This window comes from Biomphalaria glabrata, chromosome 11, assembly GCF_947242115.1.
Source record: "Biomphalaria glabrata chromosome 11, xgBioGlab47.1, whole genome shotgun sequence".
NCBI lineage: Eukaryota > Metazoa > Mollusca > Gastropoda > Planorbidae > Biomphalaria > Biomphalaria glabrata.
Genome location: NC_074721.1, coordinates 18,547,240 through 18,568,732, shown reverse-complemented (window position 1 = coordinate 18,568,732; position 21,493 = coordinate 18,547,240).

The window sequence follows — 21,493 nt, the reverse complement described above, 5'->3', positions numbered from 1 at the left end:
GTTATTAGCAACAAGTGACGTGGTTTTGTCTAGATACGAGACACTTCTAAATAAATTACAAATGTGAATAGCGTTTTCTACAAAATCTTGAATTCTGTAACCATTCACAAATAAAATATTTTAAACAATCAAGTGGATATGTAAAAGTTGTGGTCACTTCTTGGCGGAAAAAGATATTTGTTAACTGTAATCACTTAGATCTACTTACCGGACACGTCCTCTATGGTCGATCCTTGACCAGCGAAGAAGAGGACCAGGAAGACTACAGGTAGATACGCGCTTGAGCCCATGTCTTCACCTGTCCTCTCTACAGCAACTCATCCTTATACTCCAGGTCTCATGTCGGACATTGACTCGATGCCGGACAACAGGGCGCGGTGACCAAAACATGGAGTCACATTACAACACTGGGAATCAGCCCCTGGGCTATACACGAGTGTTGAAAATCAAAGGTCGTGGTGACACAGGCTATTTTACAAGATGTCTGTGGGTGAGTGTGTTGTTGAGATATTAATTTGACGTTGTTATATAATTCTTGGTTAGTGTCCAACTAGGATTAACTCCCTCTTTGATTTAATCCTGAAAACAAAAATAAAAATAATACAAGCTAAGCCTTGTATGATGCAAGTCATTGTATACATTTGAAAGATCTAATTTTACAGAGAGATAAAGGAGAGAGAGAGAGAGAGACAGAGAGAGGTTGAGGGAGATTGGGGAGTGCGAAGGGAAGAGAGGAAGGAGAGAGAAAGAGGAACTAGAGAGAGTTGGGTGAGAGAGTACATAAAAAGGAGGAGATAAAAGGCTGAGAAAGAGATGGATTGTGCGAGAAGAACAGAGAGGCTGAGAGAGAGAGAGGCTGAGAGATAGAGGATGAGAGATAGAGGCTGAGAGAGAGAGGCTGAGAGAGAGAGGCTGAGAGATAGAGGCTGAGAGAGAGAGAGGCTGAGAGAGATAGAGGCTGAGAGAGAGAGGCTGAGAGAGATAGAGGCTGAGAGAGAGAGGCTGAGAGAGATAGAGGCTGAGAGAGGCTGAGAGAGAGAGAGGCTGAGAGAGATAGAGGCTGAGAGAGAGAGGCTGAGAGAGATAGAGAGAGAGAGAGGCTGAGAGAGACAGAGAGACTGAGAGTGAGAGAGAGAGGAAGGGTGGAACTGAAATAGAGTCTGATTCCTAATGGACTACATAAAGCTTCATTTATTCACCATGCATGATATTTATGAGCAGATTTGTTTGTTATTTATCTCTCAGTGATTCAGACTGAAGTAGTCACTTGAGCAAGGACAAAAAAGATAAAAAGATAAATGCTTAAAAGAGTGGACTATCAGGACTCATAGAAAGCGCAAACTCGGGCGGAAGCTGCGTTAAAATGTCCTTACGATAGGGGTCAACTAGAAAACACAAGATGGATTTCTTGGGTCAAAAGTAGATGTAGATTTTGTAGAGACACAAGAATACGCTTAGTCACAAGAATACGCTAATTCAAAACAATAAGCTAAATCAGAAGAGTACGCTTAGTCACAAGAATACGCTAATTCAAAACGATAAGCTAAGTCACAAGAATACGCTTAGTCACAAGAATACGCTAACTCAGAACACTTCGTTAATTGAGCCTTCACTCAGCTAATAGGTTGAATCCATTTAGCGCGGCTGACTTCTATCAAAGTAAAACTTAAAAAACGCACCGGAACCTGTTTAATCCTGTATTCAGTAAGAGTGCATCCAACGTCATTCATTGTCAGACAATATTAAGTGACAGACGCAAGTGTTACCTACAGGTGTATCAGGAACTACTTTGTTCTATCTTATGGTTGTTGCTTTGATAAGAACTGTAACAACATCAACAAAATCTTACCAAAAAAAGTTTCCCTTTGAAGCAAAACTTATAAAATAAATGTGTATGTGTTTGGGTTGAGCGCGTGTGAGCTGAATTAGTTTGAGTCGAATTTGTGTCAAAGTAGTCAGTGAGGAATGTGTGTGTTGAATGTATGTCTGATGTATGTGTGTGAGATAAATGTGTGTTAATTTAATACGTGTGTGGTGGGAATTGAATGTGTGTGTGTGTGCTGAATGTATGTATGTGTTGAATGTCTGCATCTTGAATTGAATGTGTGTGTTCAATGCGTGTTTGTTGAATGTGGGTGTGTTGAGTATGTATTTGTTGAATGTGTGCATCTTGAATTGAATGTGTGTGTGTGTGTTGAATGTGTTTTTGTATTGAATATATGTGAGTTAAAAGTGTATGATTTCTAAATGTGTAATGCATTGGATGTATGTTGGGTGTGTCTGTGTTGAATAAGTGTGTGTTAAAGTAAGTGTTAAATTGGGTTGAATTGTGTGCGCGTTGAATCGTTTGTGTGCTAACTGTGTGTGTTGAATGTGTGTGAATTTAATGTAAGTGTGTTTTGAATGTGTGTATGTGTGCTACATTTGTATGTTGAATTTGTGTCTGCATTGAATTCAATGGGTGTTTTAAATTAGTGTTTTGAATATGTGTGACAAAATTTTTTTTTATGAGTGTTAAATGTTTGTTGAATTATGTGTGTGTTTAATGTGTGGCATTGGTATCACCCCCTCCCCTTTAAATGCATATAATTTATGCTTGGACAATTTTGCTAAGAGCGCGAGGTCAGTAGACAGATACTTCCAAGATCTTGCCCCAGACCACTCGGCTGTCGCGTCAATCGATGCCAGGGATTTCCATAACAAACTTAGCGTCTTGATCGTCTGCCGGCGGTAGTCCAGGAAATGAACTGGAACTCTTCAAAGACAAGTGCTTGAAACAATATAAGCCCAATGACTCGTAAGATCAGAAGCGAGGTTGCAGAGTACTAGAGTTGACAACGTGATAGGAGGAGTGTGTACGGAACAACCAGACATTCTTTGTAGAGCAGGTCAAAAGTTCACTGTAAACTACATAATGAGGTTCTCATCACTGTAAACTACATAATGAGGTTCTCATCACTGTAAACTACATAATGAGGTTCTCATCACTGTAAACTACATAATGAGGTTCTCATCACTGTAAACTACATAATGAGGTTCTCATCACTGTAAACTACATAATGAGGTTCTCATCACTGTAAACTACATAATGATGTTCTCATCACTGTAAACTACATAATGAGGTTCTCATCACTGTAAACTACATAATGATGTTCTCATCACTGTAAACTACATAATGAGGTTCTCATCACTGTAAACTACATAATGAGGTTCTCATCACTGTAAACTACATAATGAGGTTCTCATCACTGTAAACTACAAAATGAGGTTCTCATCACTGTAAACTACATAATGAGGTTCTCATCACTGTAAACTACATAATGAGGTTCTCATCACTGTAAACTACATAATGAGGTTCTCATCACTGTAAACTACATAATGAGGTTCTCATCACTGTAAACTACATAATGAGGTTCTCATCACTGTAAACTACATAATGAGGTTCTCATCACTGTAAACTACATAATGAGGTTCTCATCACTGTAAACTACATAATGAGGTTCTCATCACTGTAAACTACATAATGAGGTTCTCATCACTGTAAACTACATAATGAGGTTCTCATCACTGTAAACTACATAATGAGGTTCTCATCACTGTAAACTACATAATGAGGTTCTCATCACTGTAAACTACATAATGAGGTTCTCATCACTGTAAACTACATAATGAGGTTCTCATCACTGTAAACTACATAATGAGGTTCTCATCACTGTAAACTACATAATGAGGTTCTCAAGCTAAAACAAGGTAAACATAAAAATCACTTTAAAAAAAGCTTTTATTAATTGTAGTTACATTAATTAATCTTGATCATTCATGAAAGTAATTTTTTTGTTTAGCGCAATTCCATGCTTTTAGCTTTCTCACTACGCTATGATCTTATCACTTGTCTGGTCGAGTTGGGAAGTGGAGGGAAAGAAAGAACGGGGTATCTGGGTGATCGCTATTTAAATGTTTTTTTTTTGTTAAAATATCTGAAGCCTCTTCGGACTTTCGGCATGCGAACATTATCCACTGTTGAAATGCTTAAGAAATAGAAGGTTTGATAGTTATCTATTGTTAGTTTCAAATTTTTCTCTATGCAAAGTATTGAGAGGACTTATTTAAATTTATACCATCTTATCAATCAAGTACAATGTCTTTCCCTTGTTCGAGATACCAAACAAAATAAATAATTACTAATAGTTAATTAATCATCGTTTAATATTTTTTAAAATTGATTCTTGTTTTGCCAGGTACACGACATAATGGTGAAGAATTTCATCTTGATCCGAGGTTGAGTGTGGGGGAAATAACGTGTGCCAAGGTTTGACCAGACAAAGTAAAACATAGCACTGTTTTGTTAAGAGGTAGATATTGAAATAAAGGACTCTTCTTGTGCGTGTGTTATCATACCGATAGAAAGTATTAGTTATTGTTAGACAGTGCAAAGATTCTTAACCCTTTCTGTTCAGAATAATTTGGAATATATTTTAAGCTGACCAGCGGGCATGTTTACATAAGTCACAACTGATCCAAGTCTTACTCTTAAGCATCGCCGTATTTGTTTTTTATAAAGGTTATATGAAATCACTCTGTCTGTCTGTCTGTCTATCTGTCTCTGGGAGGACTCTTTACACGTCTTTCTCCCATTCCCATTCTCGACTGAAGTCGAAACTTAGCACAATTATTAATAGCTACTGACAAACAAACACAATACTGAATCAATAACAAAAAAAAATACTAATTAGTTAATTAAATAGTGGTAATTAATTATTTTTATTTGATATCGAAAAAGGAAAATTAATCTTACGGTATTGAGATATTTGGCTGTACATGTAAGATTCCCTTAGATAAGCTTTTTTTTAAAGCCTTTCTTTGTATATTTGGCTTGTCCCAAAGGTTTGCTGACATACTGAAACAGTTGACTTGACAATGTGCTGTCAAGTGGGACAACTGCTTGTCAATTCATTCACTAGTAAATAATTAAAAACATCGTTAGTTCCAGAGACAGGTTCGCGCGAACTCAAGGTTGCTGTGACCTTAATGTCTTGTCTTTACAGACGTACGAATCAGCATGGTGTTGCATGTCCTGGTACTGAAACCAATGTCACGTGTCATGCAGTGTGAATATTACTCTTATATTTCCGAAACATAAGTAGATTGGTTTTGTCTCTGTCTCGCAATATAAGGCACAGACAGAAAAGAAAAATATTTCTAACGCGGGGGGGGGGGGGGGGGAATTTAATAAACACCTTCAAGTGGTTTGGAGCTTCGGTTTAATATCAGCATTCAACACCGATTCTACAAACTAGATATTTAATTTAAAGATCCAGATTTGAAGTTGCCTTGTTAGATAAAGGGGATATAATATGTAATCATCTGTTTAAATTTTTGTTTTGCGTGTTTCAAGACGTTCCTTCTGATTTCAAGATTATTACATCCTAGGCAAAATCGATGGGGGGAAGGCAGTGGGTAGTGTTCAAACACAGGACATCTGGACAACATTTTAGAGAGCATATCACAAGACTAGACAGCAATTTTGGAAAAACTAAGAAGACAATTAGGTAATATTATTTCTACAAGATTATTATTTTGTAGGGATGTCATCTATTGTGTTCTGTGTTTTCTCTGATGATCTCTCTACATTCCATTAAGCTAATATACAGCTACATCAAAATTCTATTTGAAACTACTCACCGCCCCAGCTTTGACCTAGCAATATATAACAAACACCATAGCAGTCGGACAAGCTTATAAAGTCTACAAACATTTCTCTGCACCTAGAACCAAAGTAGAACACTGTATACACATTTTAATATACACATCATGCTGATATATTCCCCGCTATGTTAATTTCTCTCTGGGAGGTCTATGGATTCTACTTCTGAAACTGAGTGATTTAAACCATGCAAATGTTGCAGCTCGAGTCAGATTTTGTAAATAGCGACTTTTGTTTACACATGTGATCAGCGGAGCGTGCAGTGCTGTGGTCGACGCCTCAAGAAACCGATAGATCTAGCAGCGCCACACTCGAGGTAAGAGAGATCGATAGTGAGTGACATACAGACACACAGGGAATCAATCACATCGATATGCTGGTTTATTTCTTTCACTTCGGGGATTAATGGCGCTTAGTGAATGGCTCGCTATTTTGTAGCGACTAAACTTGAGGGTTTGAGTAAATATTATGTGTTTGTGTGTGTGTCTGTGTGTGTATGCGTGTGTGCCGACATGGTGGTTAGAATAAACACTGCTGGAGGAGGGCGGAATTAAAGTTAATGATTTTTTACTAACAAGTCAGCCAGTCAATTTTTTCAAGATTTAAAAAACTTCATTGACCTATTTCTATTTTTTTTTTTACTTTTTTAATTTTAAAAACAATACCTCTATTCAAGTGACTCCTCGACTATAACAAGTTTCCTAGAAATTTAACAGTTGATGTATATCACTCAGAAAAGAATTACTAGCTCGTTGGCCACATGCGGAAAACTCTGGTTTGACTGTTAAAAATGTTCAAATGAAATAGTTAGCCGTATTAGTGTAATTAAGCGATAAACTGAGTCGATTTAAAGTTGCTTCCATTTGGTGGATGTTTATAAGCTTTGCTTAGATTTTGACGTAAATCTAATATAGATCTAGATGTCCATAGAAAAAACATACCAATAAATAATCCCACAAATATACCTTCCTCGCTGACCGAATCAGAAAATGATGCGTATTTTCTAGCAGCTGACGGTGTTCCGAATGGAACCAAAAAGTTTATTAATTATTTTTTAAATTATTTCATTATATTTGAAGTTTAATGGTGGGGGTATTGTCTTTAAAAAAAAAATTTAAAAATGTTTTACTTGTTTTAAGTCATGAAGCAGTTAGACGTCCTCCAGATAGCATCCTAAAAGGTCGCCCAATCACATCTACCCTTACTACATCCACAATCCACAATCTGTCTGGTAAAAAGTTTGTACATATTATTTCTCCCACACCCAATCTCGGATTAAGTTGAAATTTTGCGCTATTATCTTTTGTACCCGACAAAACAAGAATCAATTAAGGAATTGACCAATTAGTTAACTAGCTACTAGTAATTAATTATTTTGTTTGGTATCTAACAAGAGAAAAAAAATTGTTCTTGTCTAATGTTGTAGAATAAGCTGAATTAGTGCCCCTGAGGAAGCTTCAGCCCTAAGTTCGAATTCAAGTTGTAAATGGTTTTTTAAATGCGTTTAAAAGGCAATCACGGTAACATTAACACACATACCCCCATCTTCTCGCTCCTTTTTCCACAGCTGGTTCAGACAAGTGAAAAAATCAAAGGAAATTGAGAAAGCTAAAAAAAAAAAAAAAAAAAAACCCACATGAAATTGCACTAATAAAAAAAAATTGCACTAATAAAAAAAAATTGTACTAAAAAATACTTTTCAAAAAACAAAAGCCAAAAAAGTTGAACGACCTAGATTCAAACTTGAGGGCTCTAGCCTCTTTAAGCCTTCTCAGGAAATACAGCAATGTACTCACCATTGTATACGAGACGCGTTTTTGAAAATATACCGTTTTATAGTTATTTATTGTTAGTTTCAAACTTCAAAGCAAAGTATAAAGGGAACTAATTCAATTTATTCCACCACATCAGCCAAGTACAATTTCTTTCCCAGCCTCCAGAGAGAACATCAATGACCTAATGAATGATTTATATTTTATATTAAAACACACACATACATATATCAAACGTTACTGTAAGGGAAGTGACTCACAAAGAGCTATGTCTGTGATAACGCCCCCTTGAGACGCTTTTGTCCAATGGAAACACTTTCTTCTCAGAAAAAAAGAGGATAATCCTCGAGAAACTGTCGAAATGACCGTCACCAGGGACGTCACAACCGTTTTTGGGTTTTGACTACTTTGTTTCCTCCAATAGAAGGCGGGGGTTCCAACTCAGTCTCTCTCATTTCTTTCTCTCTCAGTCTCTCTCATTTCTTCCTGTCACAGTCTCTCTCATTTCTTCTTGTCTCAGTCTCTCTCATTTCTTCTTCTCTCAGTCTCTCTCATTTCTTCCTGTCACAGTCTCTCTCATTTCTTCTTGTCTCAGTCTCTCTCATTTCTTCCTGTCTCAGTCTCTCTCATTTCTTTCTCTCTCAGTCTCTCTCATTTCTTCTTGTCTCAGTCTCTCTCATTTCTTCCTGTCTCAGTCTCTCTCATTTCTTCTTGTCTCAGTCTCTCTCATTTCTTCCTCTCTCAGTCTCTCTCATTTCTTCCTGTCACAGTCTCTCTCATTTCTTCTTCTCTCAGTCTCTCTCATTTCTTCCTGTCACAGTCTCTCTCATTTCTTCTTGTCTCAGTCTCTCTCATTTCTTCCTGTCTCAGTCTCTCTCATTTCTTTCTCTCTCAGTCTCTCTCATTTCTTCTTGTCTCAGTCTCTCTCATTTCTTCCTGTCTCAGTCTCTCTCATTTCTTCTTGTCTCAGTCTCTCTCATTTCTTCCTCTCTCAGTCTCTCTCATTTCTTCCTGTCACAGTCTCTCTCATTTCTTCTTGTCTCAGTCTCTCTCATTTCTTCCTGTCACAGTCTCTCTCATTTCTTCTTGTCTCAGTCTCTCTCATTTCTTCTTGTCTCAGTCTCTCTCATTTCTTTCTCTCTCAGTCTCTCATTTCTTCTTGTCTCAGTCTCTCTCATTTCTTCCTGTCTCAGTCTCTCTCATTTCTTCTTGTCTCAGTCTCTCTCATTTCTTCTTGTCTCAGTCTCTCTCATTTCTTTCTCTCTCAGTCTCTCTCATTTCTTCTTGTCTCAGTCTCTCTCATTTCTTTCTCTCTCAGTCTCTCTCATTTCTTCCTCTCTCAGTCTCTCTCATTTCTTCTTGTCTCAGTCTCTCTCATTTCTTCTTGTCTCAGTCTTTCTCATTTCTTCTTGTCTCAGTCTCTCTCATTTCTTCTTGTCTCAGTCTCTCTCATTTCTTCTTGTCTCAGTCTCTCTCATTTCTTCTTGTCTCAGTCTCTCTCATTTCTTCTTGTCTCAGTCTCTCTCATTTCTTCTTGTCTCAGTCTCTCTCATTTCTTTCTCTCAGTCTCTCTCATTTCTTCCTCTCTCAGTCTCTCTCATTTCTTCTTGTCTCAGTCTCTCTCATTTCTTTCTCTCAGTCTCTCTCATTTCTTCTCGTCTCAGTCTCTCTCATTTCTTCCTCTCTCAGTCTCTCTCATTTCTTCTTGTCTCAGTCTCTCTCATTTCTTCTTGTCTCAGTCTCTCTCATTTCTTCTTGTCTCAGTCTCTCTCATTTCTTTCTCTCAGTCTCTCTCATTTCTTTCTCTCAGTCTCTCTCATTTCTTTCTCTCAGTCTCTCTCATTTCTTCTTGTCTCAGTCTCTCTCATTTCTTCTTGTCTCAGTCTCTCTCATTTCTTCTTGTCTCAGTCTTTCTCATTTCTTCTTGTCTCAGTCTCTCTCATTTCTTCCTGTCACAGTCTCTCTCATTTCTTTCTCTCAGTCTCTCTCATTTCTTTCTCTCAGTCTCTCTCATTTCTTCTTGTCTCAGTCTCTCTCATTTCTTTCTCTCAGTCTCTCTCATTTCTTTCTCTCAGTCTCTCTCATTTCTTCTTGTCTCAGTCTCTCTCATTTCTTCTTGTCTCAGTCTCTCTCATTTCTTCTTGTCTCAGTCTTTCTCATTTCTTCTTGTCTCAGTCTCTCTCATTTCTTTCTCTGTCTCTCTCATTTCTTCCTCTCTCAGTCTCTCTCATTTCTTCTTGTCTCAGTCTCTCTCATTTCTTCTTGTCTCAGTCTCTCTCATTTCTTCTTGTCTCAGTCTCTCTCATTTCTTCCTCTCTCTGTCTCTCTCATTTCTTCCTCTCTCAGTCTCTCTCATTTCTTCCTCTCTCAGTCTCTCTCATTTCTTCTTGTCTCAGTCTCTCTCATTTCTTCCTGTCTCAGTCTCTCTCATTTCTTCTTGTCTCAGTCTCTCTCATTTCTTCTTGTCTCAGTCTCTCTCATTTCTTCCTCTCTCAGTCTCTCTCATTTCTTCTTATCTCAGTCTCTCTCATTTCTTCTTGTCTCAGTCTCTCTCATTTCTTCTTATCTCAGTCTCTCTCATTTCTTCTTGTCTCAGTCTCTCTCATTTCTTCTTGTCTCAGTCTCTCTCATTTCTTCTTGTCTCAGTCTCTCTCATTTCTTCTTGTCTCAGTCTCTCTCATTTCTTCTTGTCTCAGCCTCTCTCATTTCTTCCTCTCTCAGTCTCTCTCATTTCTTCCTCTCTCTGTCTCTCTCATTTCTTTCTCTCAGTCTCTCTAATTTCTTTCTCTCAGTCTCTCTCATTTTTTCCTCTCTCTGTCTCTCTCATTTCTTTCTCTCAGTCTCTCTCATTTCTTTCTCTCAGTCTCTCTCATTTTTTCCTCTCTCTGTCTCTCTCATTTCTTTCTCTCAGTCTCTCTCATTTCTTCTTGTCTCAGTCTCTCTCATTTTTTCCTCTCTCTGTCTCTCTCATTTCTTTCTCTCAGTCTCTCTCATTTCTTTCTCTCAGTCTCTCTCATTTTTTCCTCTCTCTGTCTCTCTCATTTCTTTCTCTCAGTCTCTCTCATTTCTTTCTCTCAGTCTCTCTCATTTCTTCCTGTCACAGTCTCTCTCATTTCTTTCTCTCAGTCTCTCTCATTTCTTTCTCTCAGTCTCTCTCATTTCTTTCTCTCAGTCTCTCTCATTTTTTCCTCTCTCTGTCTCTCTCATTTCTTTCTCTCTGTCTCTCTCATTTCTTTCTCTCAGTCTCTCTCATTTCTTTCTCTCAGTCTCTCTCATTTTTTCCTCTCTCTGTCTCTCTCATTTCTTCCTGTCTCTGTCTCTCTCATTTCTTTCTCTCTGTCTCTCTCATTTCTTTCTCTCTCTGTCTCTCTCATTTCTTTCTCTCAGTCTCTCTCATTTCTTCTTGTCTCAGTCTCTCTCATTTCTTCTTGTCTCAGTCTCTCTCATTTCTTCTTGTCTCAGTCTCTCTCATTTCTTCTTGTCTCAGTCTCTCTCATTTCTTCCTCTCAGTCTCTCTCATTTCTTTCTCTCAGTCTCTCTCATTTCTTCTTGTCTCAGTCTCTCTCATTTCTTCCTCTCAGTCTCTCTCATTTCTTCCTCTCAGTCTCTCTCATTTCTTCTTGTCTCAGTCTCTCTCATTTCTTCTTGTCTCAGTCTCTCTCATTTCTTCTTGTCTCAGTCTCTCTCATTTCTTCTTGTCTCAGTCTCTCTCATTTCTTCCTCTCTCAGTCTCTCTCATTTCTTCCTGTAACAGTCTCTCTCATTTCTTCCTCTCTCAGTCTCTCTCATTTCTTCCTCTCTCTGTCTCTCTCATTTCTTTCTCTCAGTCTCTCTCATTTCTTCCTGTCTCAGTCTTTCTTTCTTGTTCACTCTGTCTTTGCCTCTGAAATCTCTCTACACACGTACATACACATCGACACCTATGTTGGTCATACAGCAAAAAGTCAATAAAGTCAGCCGCCAGTCATTAGTTTCTCACTTTAACATTCAACATGTGACCTCTAAACCTGTGACCTCTTAAAGTTGCTTTTAGCCTTAGTCCTTTAAACACAATTACACACACACTCAAACACTAACTCACACGAGCACGCACATACATCGTACGTAAGGTGACACCTGTTCGGGTTTTCCCGCCTAATTAATGCAAACGTTAATTTATTTTCTAGTACACTATTTATTCCCCCCCAAAAAAAGGTTCGCACTACAAAGCTAGGTACTCGAATGGGCTTAAGTTAACGCAAGAAACAAAAAAGTCAGTCATCTGCTAATGACGTGACAGATTATCTAACATCAAACAAAATAAACACAATCTTTGTTTAAAAAGAAAAGGAAAAGAACTCCGCATTTACAACTATATCACTCAAGAATGTACAATTTATTTCCCTTTTGATATCATGCAACATTATTAATACCAATGAATTTAACTAATCTGTTAATTTGTTTTTATTGATTCATGTTTTTTTTAGGTACAACAAATAATGGTTTAAAGTTTCAACTTAATCCGAGAATGGTGTGGGAGAAACAGCATGTTCAAAAGTTTTACCAGACAGACAGACAGACAAAGTGATTTGATATAAGCTTTGTAAAAATGGCGCTTGTGTGGGAAGTAATATAAAACATTTCTCTCATGAAAGATCATAATTAAAGACCTTAGATAATTAGAATAGGACAGGTCTTTGCTTTGAGAAAACAGGAAGTAGAAAGTAGATTGGACCGGAAGTTACCTTGTGTAGGGTGAAAGTGCAAGCGCGCGCGTGTGTGTCTCAGCTGAAGTGAGCCTGCAGGAAGTTGAGTTCATGTATTGATCTGCAAGGAGTTAGCGGAAGTGATCTCTCCATATTTGGTTTGACCAAAGTAAATTAGATTTAGAAGTTTGAGTATCAGTTACTGAAATCTTCAGTGAAAAAAAATGTAATGTAATTGTCCACGTTGGTTCATAAGATTTGTCAAATTTTGTATGGTCACTTTTGGAAATAGATTTTCTTAGTTAAACAATTATTTTATGAGTGGCTTATGATATGTCATAATTACTGATAATATAAGCATACATATATTACATTAGTCGTTACCTTATTCAATAGTCTAACAGTAAAATAGTCTAAATATTTTCGACTAATCCCACATCCAGTTGAACCGACTGTTCATTTAATGGTTGCAAGAAAACGACTAACATGAAGTGGACTATTGCACTAGACTCTGTGAATAGATCAATACGTAAGGATTGAAGACAAATCACAATGACACAACTTGTGCTTTAATGTACTAAAATTAGATAGCTGAAGTCAGGACACGGAACTAATTCAACAACATCTTGCGTTAAACCATGACCTGACAAATACACTCTTCCTTGCTACCAATACAATCGCCCATATCTGCATTGTATTGGTTCATTCGATCAATGCACACTAACTCTTGGCATCTCAGCACTGCTATCTTGTCACGTTCACTAATGAAAACAATAAATACAAGGTGAAATATTAGGCGACTATAATAGTTCAGTAAAATTCAATATTTCCTATTTCGCTATAAGCTGAAGGTAAGGTGATAGATGACGTTGTATTTGTCGGTCTTGAACATTCCTAATCTGAATCTAATTATATGTCAAAGGACGTTATTGTGCAGTGTTAACACATTATTTGACTACCCAGAGGACGTTACTGCGCAGAGTTGACACATGATTAGACTACCCAGAGGACGTTATTGTGCAGTGTTAACACATGATTAGACTACCCAGAGGACGTTGCTGTGCAGAGTTAACACATTATTAGACTACCCAGAGGACGTTATTGTGCAGTGTTAACACATGATTAGACTACCCAGAGGACGTTAGTGTGCAGAGTTGACACATGATTAGACTACCCAGAGGACGTTACTGTGCAGAGTTGACACATGATTAGACTACCCAGAGGACGTTACTGTGCAGAGTTGACACATGATTAGACTACCCAGAGGACGTTGCTGTGCAGTGTTAACACATTATTAGACTACCCAGAGGACACAAGTCAAATGAGAATGCTCGATTTTTTAAGTGCTAGAGACTAGGGCCGGCCCTAACCAATGCGAAACTGACTGTGCGTGGCACAGTTTGGGTAGGGATAATGATAAAAATTGAAAATTAAGTGTTTGTATTAGAAAAATAAATTCGTCTTTGCATTTATTCATTCTTACTACGTACAGAATTACTACACGAGCCTTGCGTGAGGTAAAGTCATATAGGATATCATAAAAATTCTGTTTCCAACATAGATCACGCTCAATAGCAAGAATTACCAAATGTCTCAATCTATCTTTGGAGAATTATTGACCTCAAGTAATTCTTCATTAGTTTGAGGCGCGAGAAGCTTCTTTCACCAGATTCCACAGTTATGGAAATTGTTTTTTTTTAATCGCATGTACGATTGGCGTTTTCCATATTATATGACACACCAAAATGACAATTTCGTCTACATTTCATGAGATTTTTATGAGTTTTAAAAAGATTTTAATAATTTCCGTAGATTTCCAGGACTTTTTCGTATATTTTGCAATTTTAGGAAATTTCCAGGAGCTACTGGTAAATCAGGAGGCCGCGGGAAATATGTTATAAGTTATAAAGTGGTTTAATTTAATAATTGACACCTAGAATTAGCGCGGGGCCTATGAAAGTGCGGGGCCCACTGCGGTCGCATAGGTTGCAGTGGCCTAAGTACGGCCCTGCTAGAGACTGACTATTAGTTCATGTTGACTGTTGGTGCCTATCCTTTACTCTTCCATCAGGGAATGTATGTCACAAGAAACATCTTAAGACTCCTTACCCGCTTATCTCCCTCCCGCTGACGCACCTGCTGCTGCCTTCCAGAGATCACGACCATACTTCAAGTCTCCTTAAGTTTCCTCAATCTTAAAGCCTCACTGACCGATGGCCGTTTAGATAAGACAGATTCTAAGGGGACACCAACTAGAGCCAATACTTTCCTCAATCGATCACTGACCTCCCCCTCCCCACCCCACTACCCCACCTCGCGAGGTTGCTGTCCAGCCAGACCATCGATTCTAGCGAATTGGAAGAAAGGGGGAAAATCTAGGCACTGACATTTATCGAAAGTTCAAGTTTGTTTTGTTTTTTTTTGGGGGGGGGGGGGGGGTAGAGGCAGGGCTTTTGGGGGAGGGCTTTTTGGGGGGAGGGCTTCTTGTGTAAGTATTTCTTGGCGGTAAAGGGAATCCAAAAAAAAAAAAAAAAACTTTCACCGTGATTTTTTCTAATAGTTCAAATTAGTCAAGAAAACAAAATCCAGGTATTATCTTGTTAAGCTTCATTTTGTCATTTTCTAAGATGGAGATTATTACGTCACAAATAATTATTTTAATGATTTCAATCTCTACTATAAAGTTTTTACTGAGTTTGAAAGTCACGCTTGGTGCAAGAAGTGATTCGCTTGGTGCAAGAAGTGATTCGCTTGGTGCAAGAAGTGATTCGCTTGGTGCAAGAAGTGATTCGCTTGGTGCAAGAAGTGATTCGCTTGGTGCAAGAAGTGATTCGCTTGGTGCAAGAAGTGATTCGCTTGGTGCAAGAAGTGATTCGCTTGGTGCAAGAAGTGATTCGCTTAGTGCAAGAAGTGATTCGCTTGGTGCAAGAAGTGATTCGCTTGGTGCAAGAAGTGATTCGCTTGGTGCAAGAAGTGATTCGCTTAGTGCAAGAAGTGATTCGCTTGGTGCAAGAAGTGATTCGCTTGGTGCAAGAAGTGATTCGCTTGGTGCAAGAAGTGATTCGCTTGGTGCAAGAAGTGATTCGCTTATGCTCTTTTACTATTTTGAGTAGCACTTTGAAGGGTGGACTCGTATTTCATACAACTCGAGTGGTTTGGAGGGAAGAAAACAGAAACATTCAGTTTCTTATTTACAATCATTTCAAAAAACCTCTTAGAATTCTAAACGAAACGAAAAATGTTTCTTCACTAATGAACTTAGTTGCATTTTTGGAATTGTTCCAGTTACAAAACGAGATTTTTTTTTCATCGGGGTAAGTCTAAAATTCTGTAAAATTTTGTTAAGTCTAAAGTTCTTGTTTTTTCTAAAGTCTTTCCAATTGTTTGTACAGTCTAAAGTGTTTTCACTTTTTTTTTTCTAAATCGCTTTTGTATTGGGCAACTTCATATTCTTATAGCATGCTCAGTGAGCTCTGGTTCAACCACTTCTTTAGACCAGATGGGTGGGGGAGATTTGAGAGAAGGTTTCCGTGCTGCCTTTAGTCGCCCAGCAAACACAACTCTGCTCGGGTAGCCAGGAAAACTAAATTACTAAGACTCACACACTTATACGCAAAGGAAGTAAAAATCTTTTTTTGAAGGAATGTCTGCAATTAATTGGGAAATAAGGAGACTACATTTTGACCCGCCTAAAAATGCTGGTGTATTCTTTCATGCACATACACTATAACACGTAGACCTAATAAACAAACAACTTTCAGTGACGTTATGGCATCACTGTGTTTCCGGCCTCCAAGCTGCAGGGAAAGAGTTAACCTTTCTCGCCAGCACACTTAGATCCAGCGCTGATTCGCAATCATGAAGGGTACACACCATGACTCCATGAGATCAGTTGCTAGGGTGACTGGTGTTTATATATCGTATCTCCATCACAGCGGCTCCTGGCGGGTCCTTTGATTAATCTGAAAGACAAGGGCCGTCATATTCTCTCAGACGTTTATTTATACTCTCCCTTGGCCAAGCGTAAATATTTACTCTCCACAAGAGTTCCGCGCACTGAACGTGTGATGGGCGGATGGAGAGAAGGGTGTACATGCTCTTTCATTCCGTCTGTCTATCTGTGAGTTATTTGACTTTTCATTTATTGGTTTTTGATGTGTATTACAGAGTTACCTCTGTCTGGCGGTCAATTCATCTATCTATCTATCTATCTATCTATCTATCTATCTATCTCTCTATCTATCTATCTATCTATCTATCTATCTATCTATCCATCTTTTGAACTAATTTTCATTATTGAGCTTCGTTAGAGATAAATACAATTCCCCTCACCAGTATCCACTGAGAAATTTTCTGATGATGTCGCAGGTTGTAGTTGTACTGCCCTCTCACAAGTAGAGGATCTTCATAGGATTTTTAGGGTATTTGTATTTATTTCTTCGGTTAATATAAAACGGTATATTGTTATTATTATCATGCTCGAAAAGAACTAATATTCATTCTATTATTATTATTATATTATTACTAAAGTGTCATTCACAATGACCAATCTCGTTATTTTCACTCGAGGGCCATATAAAATTAAAAGCACAATGTTCCACTGTCCAGTCCACCGGAACCTCTGCGTCACCGTGGACAGAGGGGCCTGAGAGCACCTAGTCGAAGACCGGATGTGGCTTGTAGGCTGTATGCTGGGAATCAATCCAATTTTATTCAGACTGGTCAATATAGATCTGAAATGACTTTGACCTGGTGGATATAGGTAGTTGAAATGACTTTGACCTGCTCAATATGGTTGAACTTTGATTGAAATCTTCCTACTAAAATGTCATGTCATTAGAAATAAACAAACTTTAAGTAGCTACAACATGTAAGACACATGCCCCTCCCTCTCCCTGCGTGAACACACTGGAAACGTTTTTCTTTTGAGTACTTACAAAAAGTATGGGCAGATAATTGAGTGTGTGTGTGTGTGTGGTGTGTGGAGCAGGGAAGAGGGATTAGGGAAGTTCCCATCCTCCTCAAGTCTAATTTAGATGTAGGGGAACTGAAGGCTGAGAACTAGTTGCTGCAAGTGAAACTGATGACTCAGCTAATTGATATCGATACAGCAACTTCAACATTTGAAACAATGAAACTCTCTCTCTCTTTCTCTCTCTCTCTCACTGTCTCTCTCTCTGTCTCTCTCTCTCTCACACACACACACTCATAATAGTCTTTTTTTTTAACTTAGGAAATTTAGACGATAACGTACTAGGGAGTTCATGTTTGAACACAAACTTGAAGCAGCTCATACGTGTCCGCGTGTAGTAGACATATCAGATACCAATCCAGGAGCCCATAGTTATAATTCGTCACTAACTGGGGTCAGGGGGTCACTACCTATCGGATACCAATCCAGGAGCCCATATTTATAATTCGTCCCTGCTATGCTAAGTGTGGTTCACAACACTACCTGGCAGCATCACTCAGCTATTCTCCCCCCCCCCCCTTTCTGTGCTGCTACACTGGATAAATAACATGTACATTCTAGAGGGCCGGATAATGTAAATGTGTCAAGTAAGAGATTGCGCAGTGCCGGCTCTACAAGGGCAGTAAAGTGTATACATAACTCCTCAAGAAGGCTCTCAGTTATAGATTGCTATTTTGTCTATTTACCTAAGTAGATGTGTAAATGTGTTAAGATAACGCAAGAGATGTTGGTATTACAGTTGAAATAATACAACATCACCCTTTAAAATTAGTTAGTAAAATAGAAATAGGAAAATGTGTTAGCATTTGTTAAAAATAGTTTCCTTAATTATATTGTATTCACTTTCCCCCATTCCAAGTTTACAGGGGAAGACAGTTTTTGTAAAATGTTTGTAAAATGTTTTACATGTTTCGGATGTTCCTTCAGAGTTGAAGATAGTTTACTTCCTAGTCCAAACCTCCCGTAGGACGACGGGGGATGGGAGTTGGCAGGGTTTGAACCCTCGACCGTCGATAAATCCGAACGACAGTCCAGCGCGCAAACCGCACGACCAGGCAGCCAGGTATAGCTCTCTTCCAGGCTTCCTCCTTCTCTAACGTGCGACCATAGCGCCTCCACATCAGGAGACCAGAGCACCTCCACATCAGGAGACCAGATTTCTGTGGATGTCACTATGTCATCTGGCTAATGAATTATGTATAGCTCAAAGCTATCGGGTAAGCATTGGGTTGTTTATGTTGGTCAATCAAATGGAGGTTTGGTTTCATAAGTAAGGTAACACTGTAAAAGGAAAGTAAGAGAGAGAGAGAGAGTCAATTGTCAATTTAAATTTGTGTAAGGAGGAAATAGAAAGAGAAAAATATACGCACACAAAGAGAGAGACAGACAGACAGACTGACTGACAGACAGAGAAAAAGCAGAAAATCAAGAGTAAGAGAAAAAGAATGAAAACGTATTAAGCTGCACAACAGATACGGCAATGGAAATACTAGAGCGGCAGAGAAACACGACTACAAGATGACTGTAGGTAGAAAGCTTTTAAGAGAGACAGATCTTTGTTGGTGATCTAATTAACTTCCACGACTCCTCGCTACATAACTTACATTTACAAAATATTCCAACGCATCTTTTAATTAAGACTTTAAAAAGGCGAAAAAAAAAATTTACATTTCTTTGTAAAGCTCCCATCCGTAGAGCAACATAATATACTAATTGTCATCCAGGCAAGGCTAATTTCCTGGCGCTGTATCTGTGAAGTTGTTTACAGTACAAATCTACTTCTAATTATCTTGATGTCTTCGTGTTCAGCAGGCAACATTTGGGGGGTGGGGGGGGGGATGAAGGTAGACTGAAATAATGTGTTGATAACATTATCAGCGTGTTGTTTTGTAGAGTGTACAGAAACATATAGATCGTTGCCCTGGTTACAACAGCGTTTTTCCAATGTGATAAGAAGAATTGTAAAATTGAAGTTATTTTATAAATCAAAAACTTCCCTTAAAAACAAAAGAAATAATAATAATTACGTCCTACAAGTATCCCTGTTTAAATATAGTCACACATGTTTATAGGGAGTGCGGTGGCTGAGCCGTAAAGCACTTGGCTTCTAAAGGTCCCTGGTTCGAATCCTCATGAAGACTGGGATTTTTAACTTCGGAATCTTCGGGCGCCTCTGATTCACCCAGCTCTAATGGGTACCTGACATTAGTTGCGGGAAAGTAAAGACGGTTGGTCGTTGTACTTGCCACATGAAACCCTCTTTAACCTTGAATCGTTAAGCGTGTGCCACAGAATCAGATGGCCTTTACATATTCTGCCTCTTAGATCGCAAGGTCTAAAAGGGAACTTTACACGTGTTTCTACGAATGAAGGAGGGTAACAATATGTTAATAAGAGACTTCAATTCTAGGGAGCCATTGGCTACTGCCACTAATAACAATGGCTATGTTTTTGATTCCGAAGATAAAGATGAGTGCAGTGTTTCACGTGACTTCTCAAACCCAGTTACAACCTGCATATTTTTCCGCATCTCATGTTGACAAAACCGTTGTCTTCCGACGGTCTGTTTAAGTTTTCGTCTTCTGCACCTGTCTTCAATAAGTGCTTTTCTTTGGGTCTCAAAAGTGTGTCCCGTGGCCTTTGTGAGAGCACTCCAACTGTCTCTCTCAGAGGTCATTCGCTGCCAGCTACTTTTTTCTATGCCAGCAAGGACTAAATGGCGCCTAGGTTTAACTTTATAGTGTTTACGGGCGGGACACCTCTGTAACGCCGTCCTCCTTTAAGATCGCCGAAGAAGATCGCCTTTGAGATGCGGTCGTCCTTTATGCGGAATAAATAGTGGACCTAGCGCAGCTGTCGAATGGGAATGAGTTTTTCTATATTTATACTTTCCACACCGGCTTCCAGAATAACACTTCTTTGAAATGTTGTCGTGCTAGCGTATGCCCATTATGAAGCGAAGGCACCTTTGATGTTAGCGTTCGAGGAGCATAATATGACTTCGATAGAGCACCTTGGTCTCAGAGCCATACAAAAGTGTAGTGAGAACCACTGCTGTATAACTAGATTTTCCTTGCTAGTTGAAGGAAAATGCCAATGAATTTAGAAAATATGTCTTTATTTTCATCTCCAAATTATCTGATTCTCAAAGAGATATAGGGCTACTGCTCAATAGATCGAGGTTTTGTCTAAGATAAGTCCTAATCGATACTTTAAGTCACTCACTATTCCTTGACCATGACAGCGGAACTGGCATTGTTGTGTTGCAAAATAGATCTAGAAGTTTTGTTTAAATCAGTTTTTAGCAGCACTTAGTCTGAAAGCCCAAAACTAAGAGAGTCTTCTACAAGTATTGAAGGCTAGAGTCATGTTCAACATTGAAAAAAATCTCTTAGAGAAAAATCCCATGGTTTTAATGTCAAGCAATGAAACACTGAAGACTGTAGACTCGAAACTTTCTCCTCAAAAGAATGCACTTCAGAGTACTCAGTGCACTAGAGTACAATGTGAAATATACATAATAATATATCAACTTCTTACAAACGACAAAACAGTTAAAAACAAACATGTATTTTGTTTCCGATAAGTAGAGCAAAAAGAAAACATTATAGGCTCTCCTTCTATTAGGGGGTTCGAATCCCAACTCGAACTGATGCTGAGCGCCCGAAGACAGCAAGAAAAAAAAACACTCTCCCAGATGCCCCCTTCCCTAACTAAATTTGGATCCAAATGAACTGCCACTACTAGAGCACGACAGATCAGCTGTACAGAGGCAACATTGTCACACATCTTTACTGTAATAATAGAACCATGTTCATGACATCGCTAATATTATGACTGATTATTTAATTTATTAATATTGAAGAAATATATTTTTAAAATTTCTTTGTGATTAGAAAACAAAAGAAATCGGCCTTTTAACACTGCCACCTGTCAATGTTTTTGATGAATGTTTAGCGTTGAAGTCTGAGCAAGATATTTGAGAGGGAGTTCATTCGATTGTTGAACCAATGGTCACAGTTTAAACTTGGTTGAACCGATTAACAAAGTTGTATACAAAATGTTTGAGTATGCCAATATATCCACTAATAGGTTTGATAAACTTATAATAGTTAGACTAAGAAAATTCTAGATAGATTATTGCACACCTACTAAACTTAACATGATGTGACCTAGGGACTTGCCTAGTGCCTAGTCACCTGAAGAATAGGTCAAGAAATCAGAATACACTAGTTCTTCAAAGTGACAACATCAAGATGTATCTTTGACTAGTGACAGAACTGTCGCTCCTTTCTCTTATTTTGTAATATACTAAAATATTCAGAATTCATTGGAAATCTTATCAAGTTTGTTGATAGTA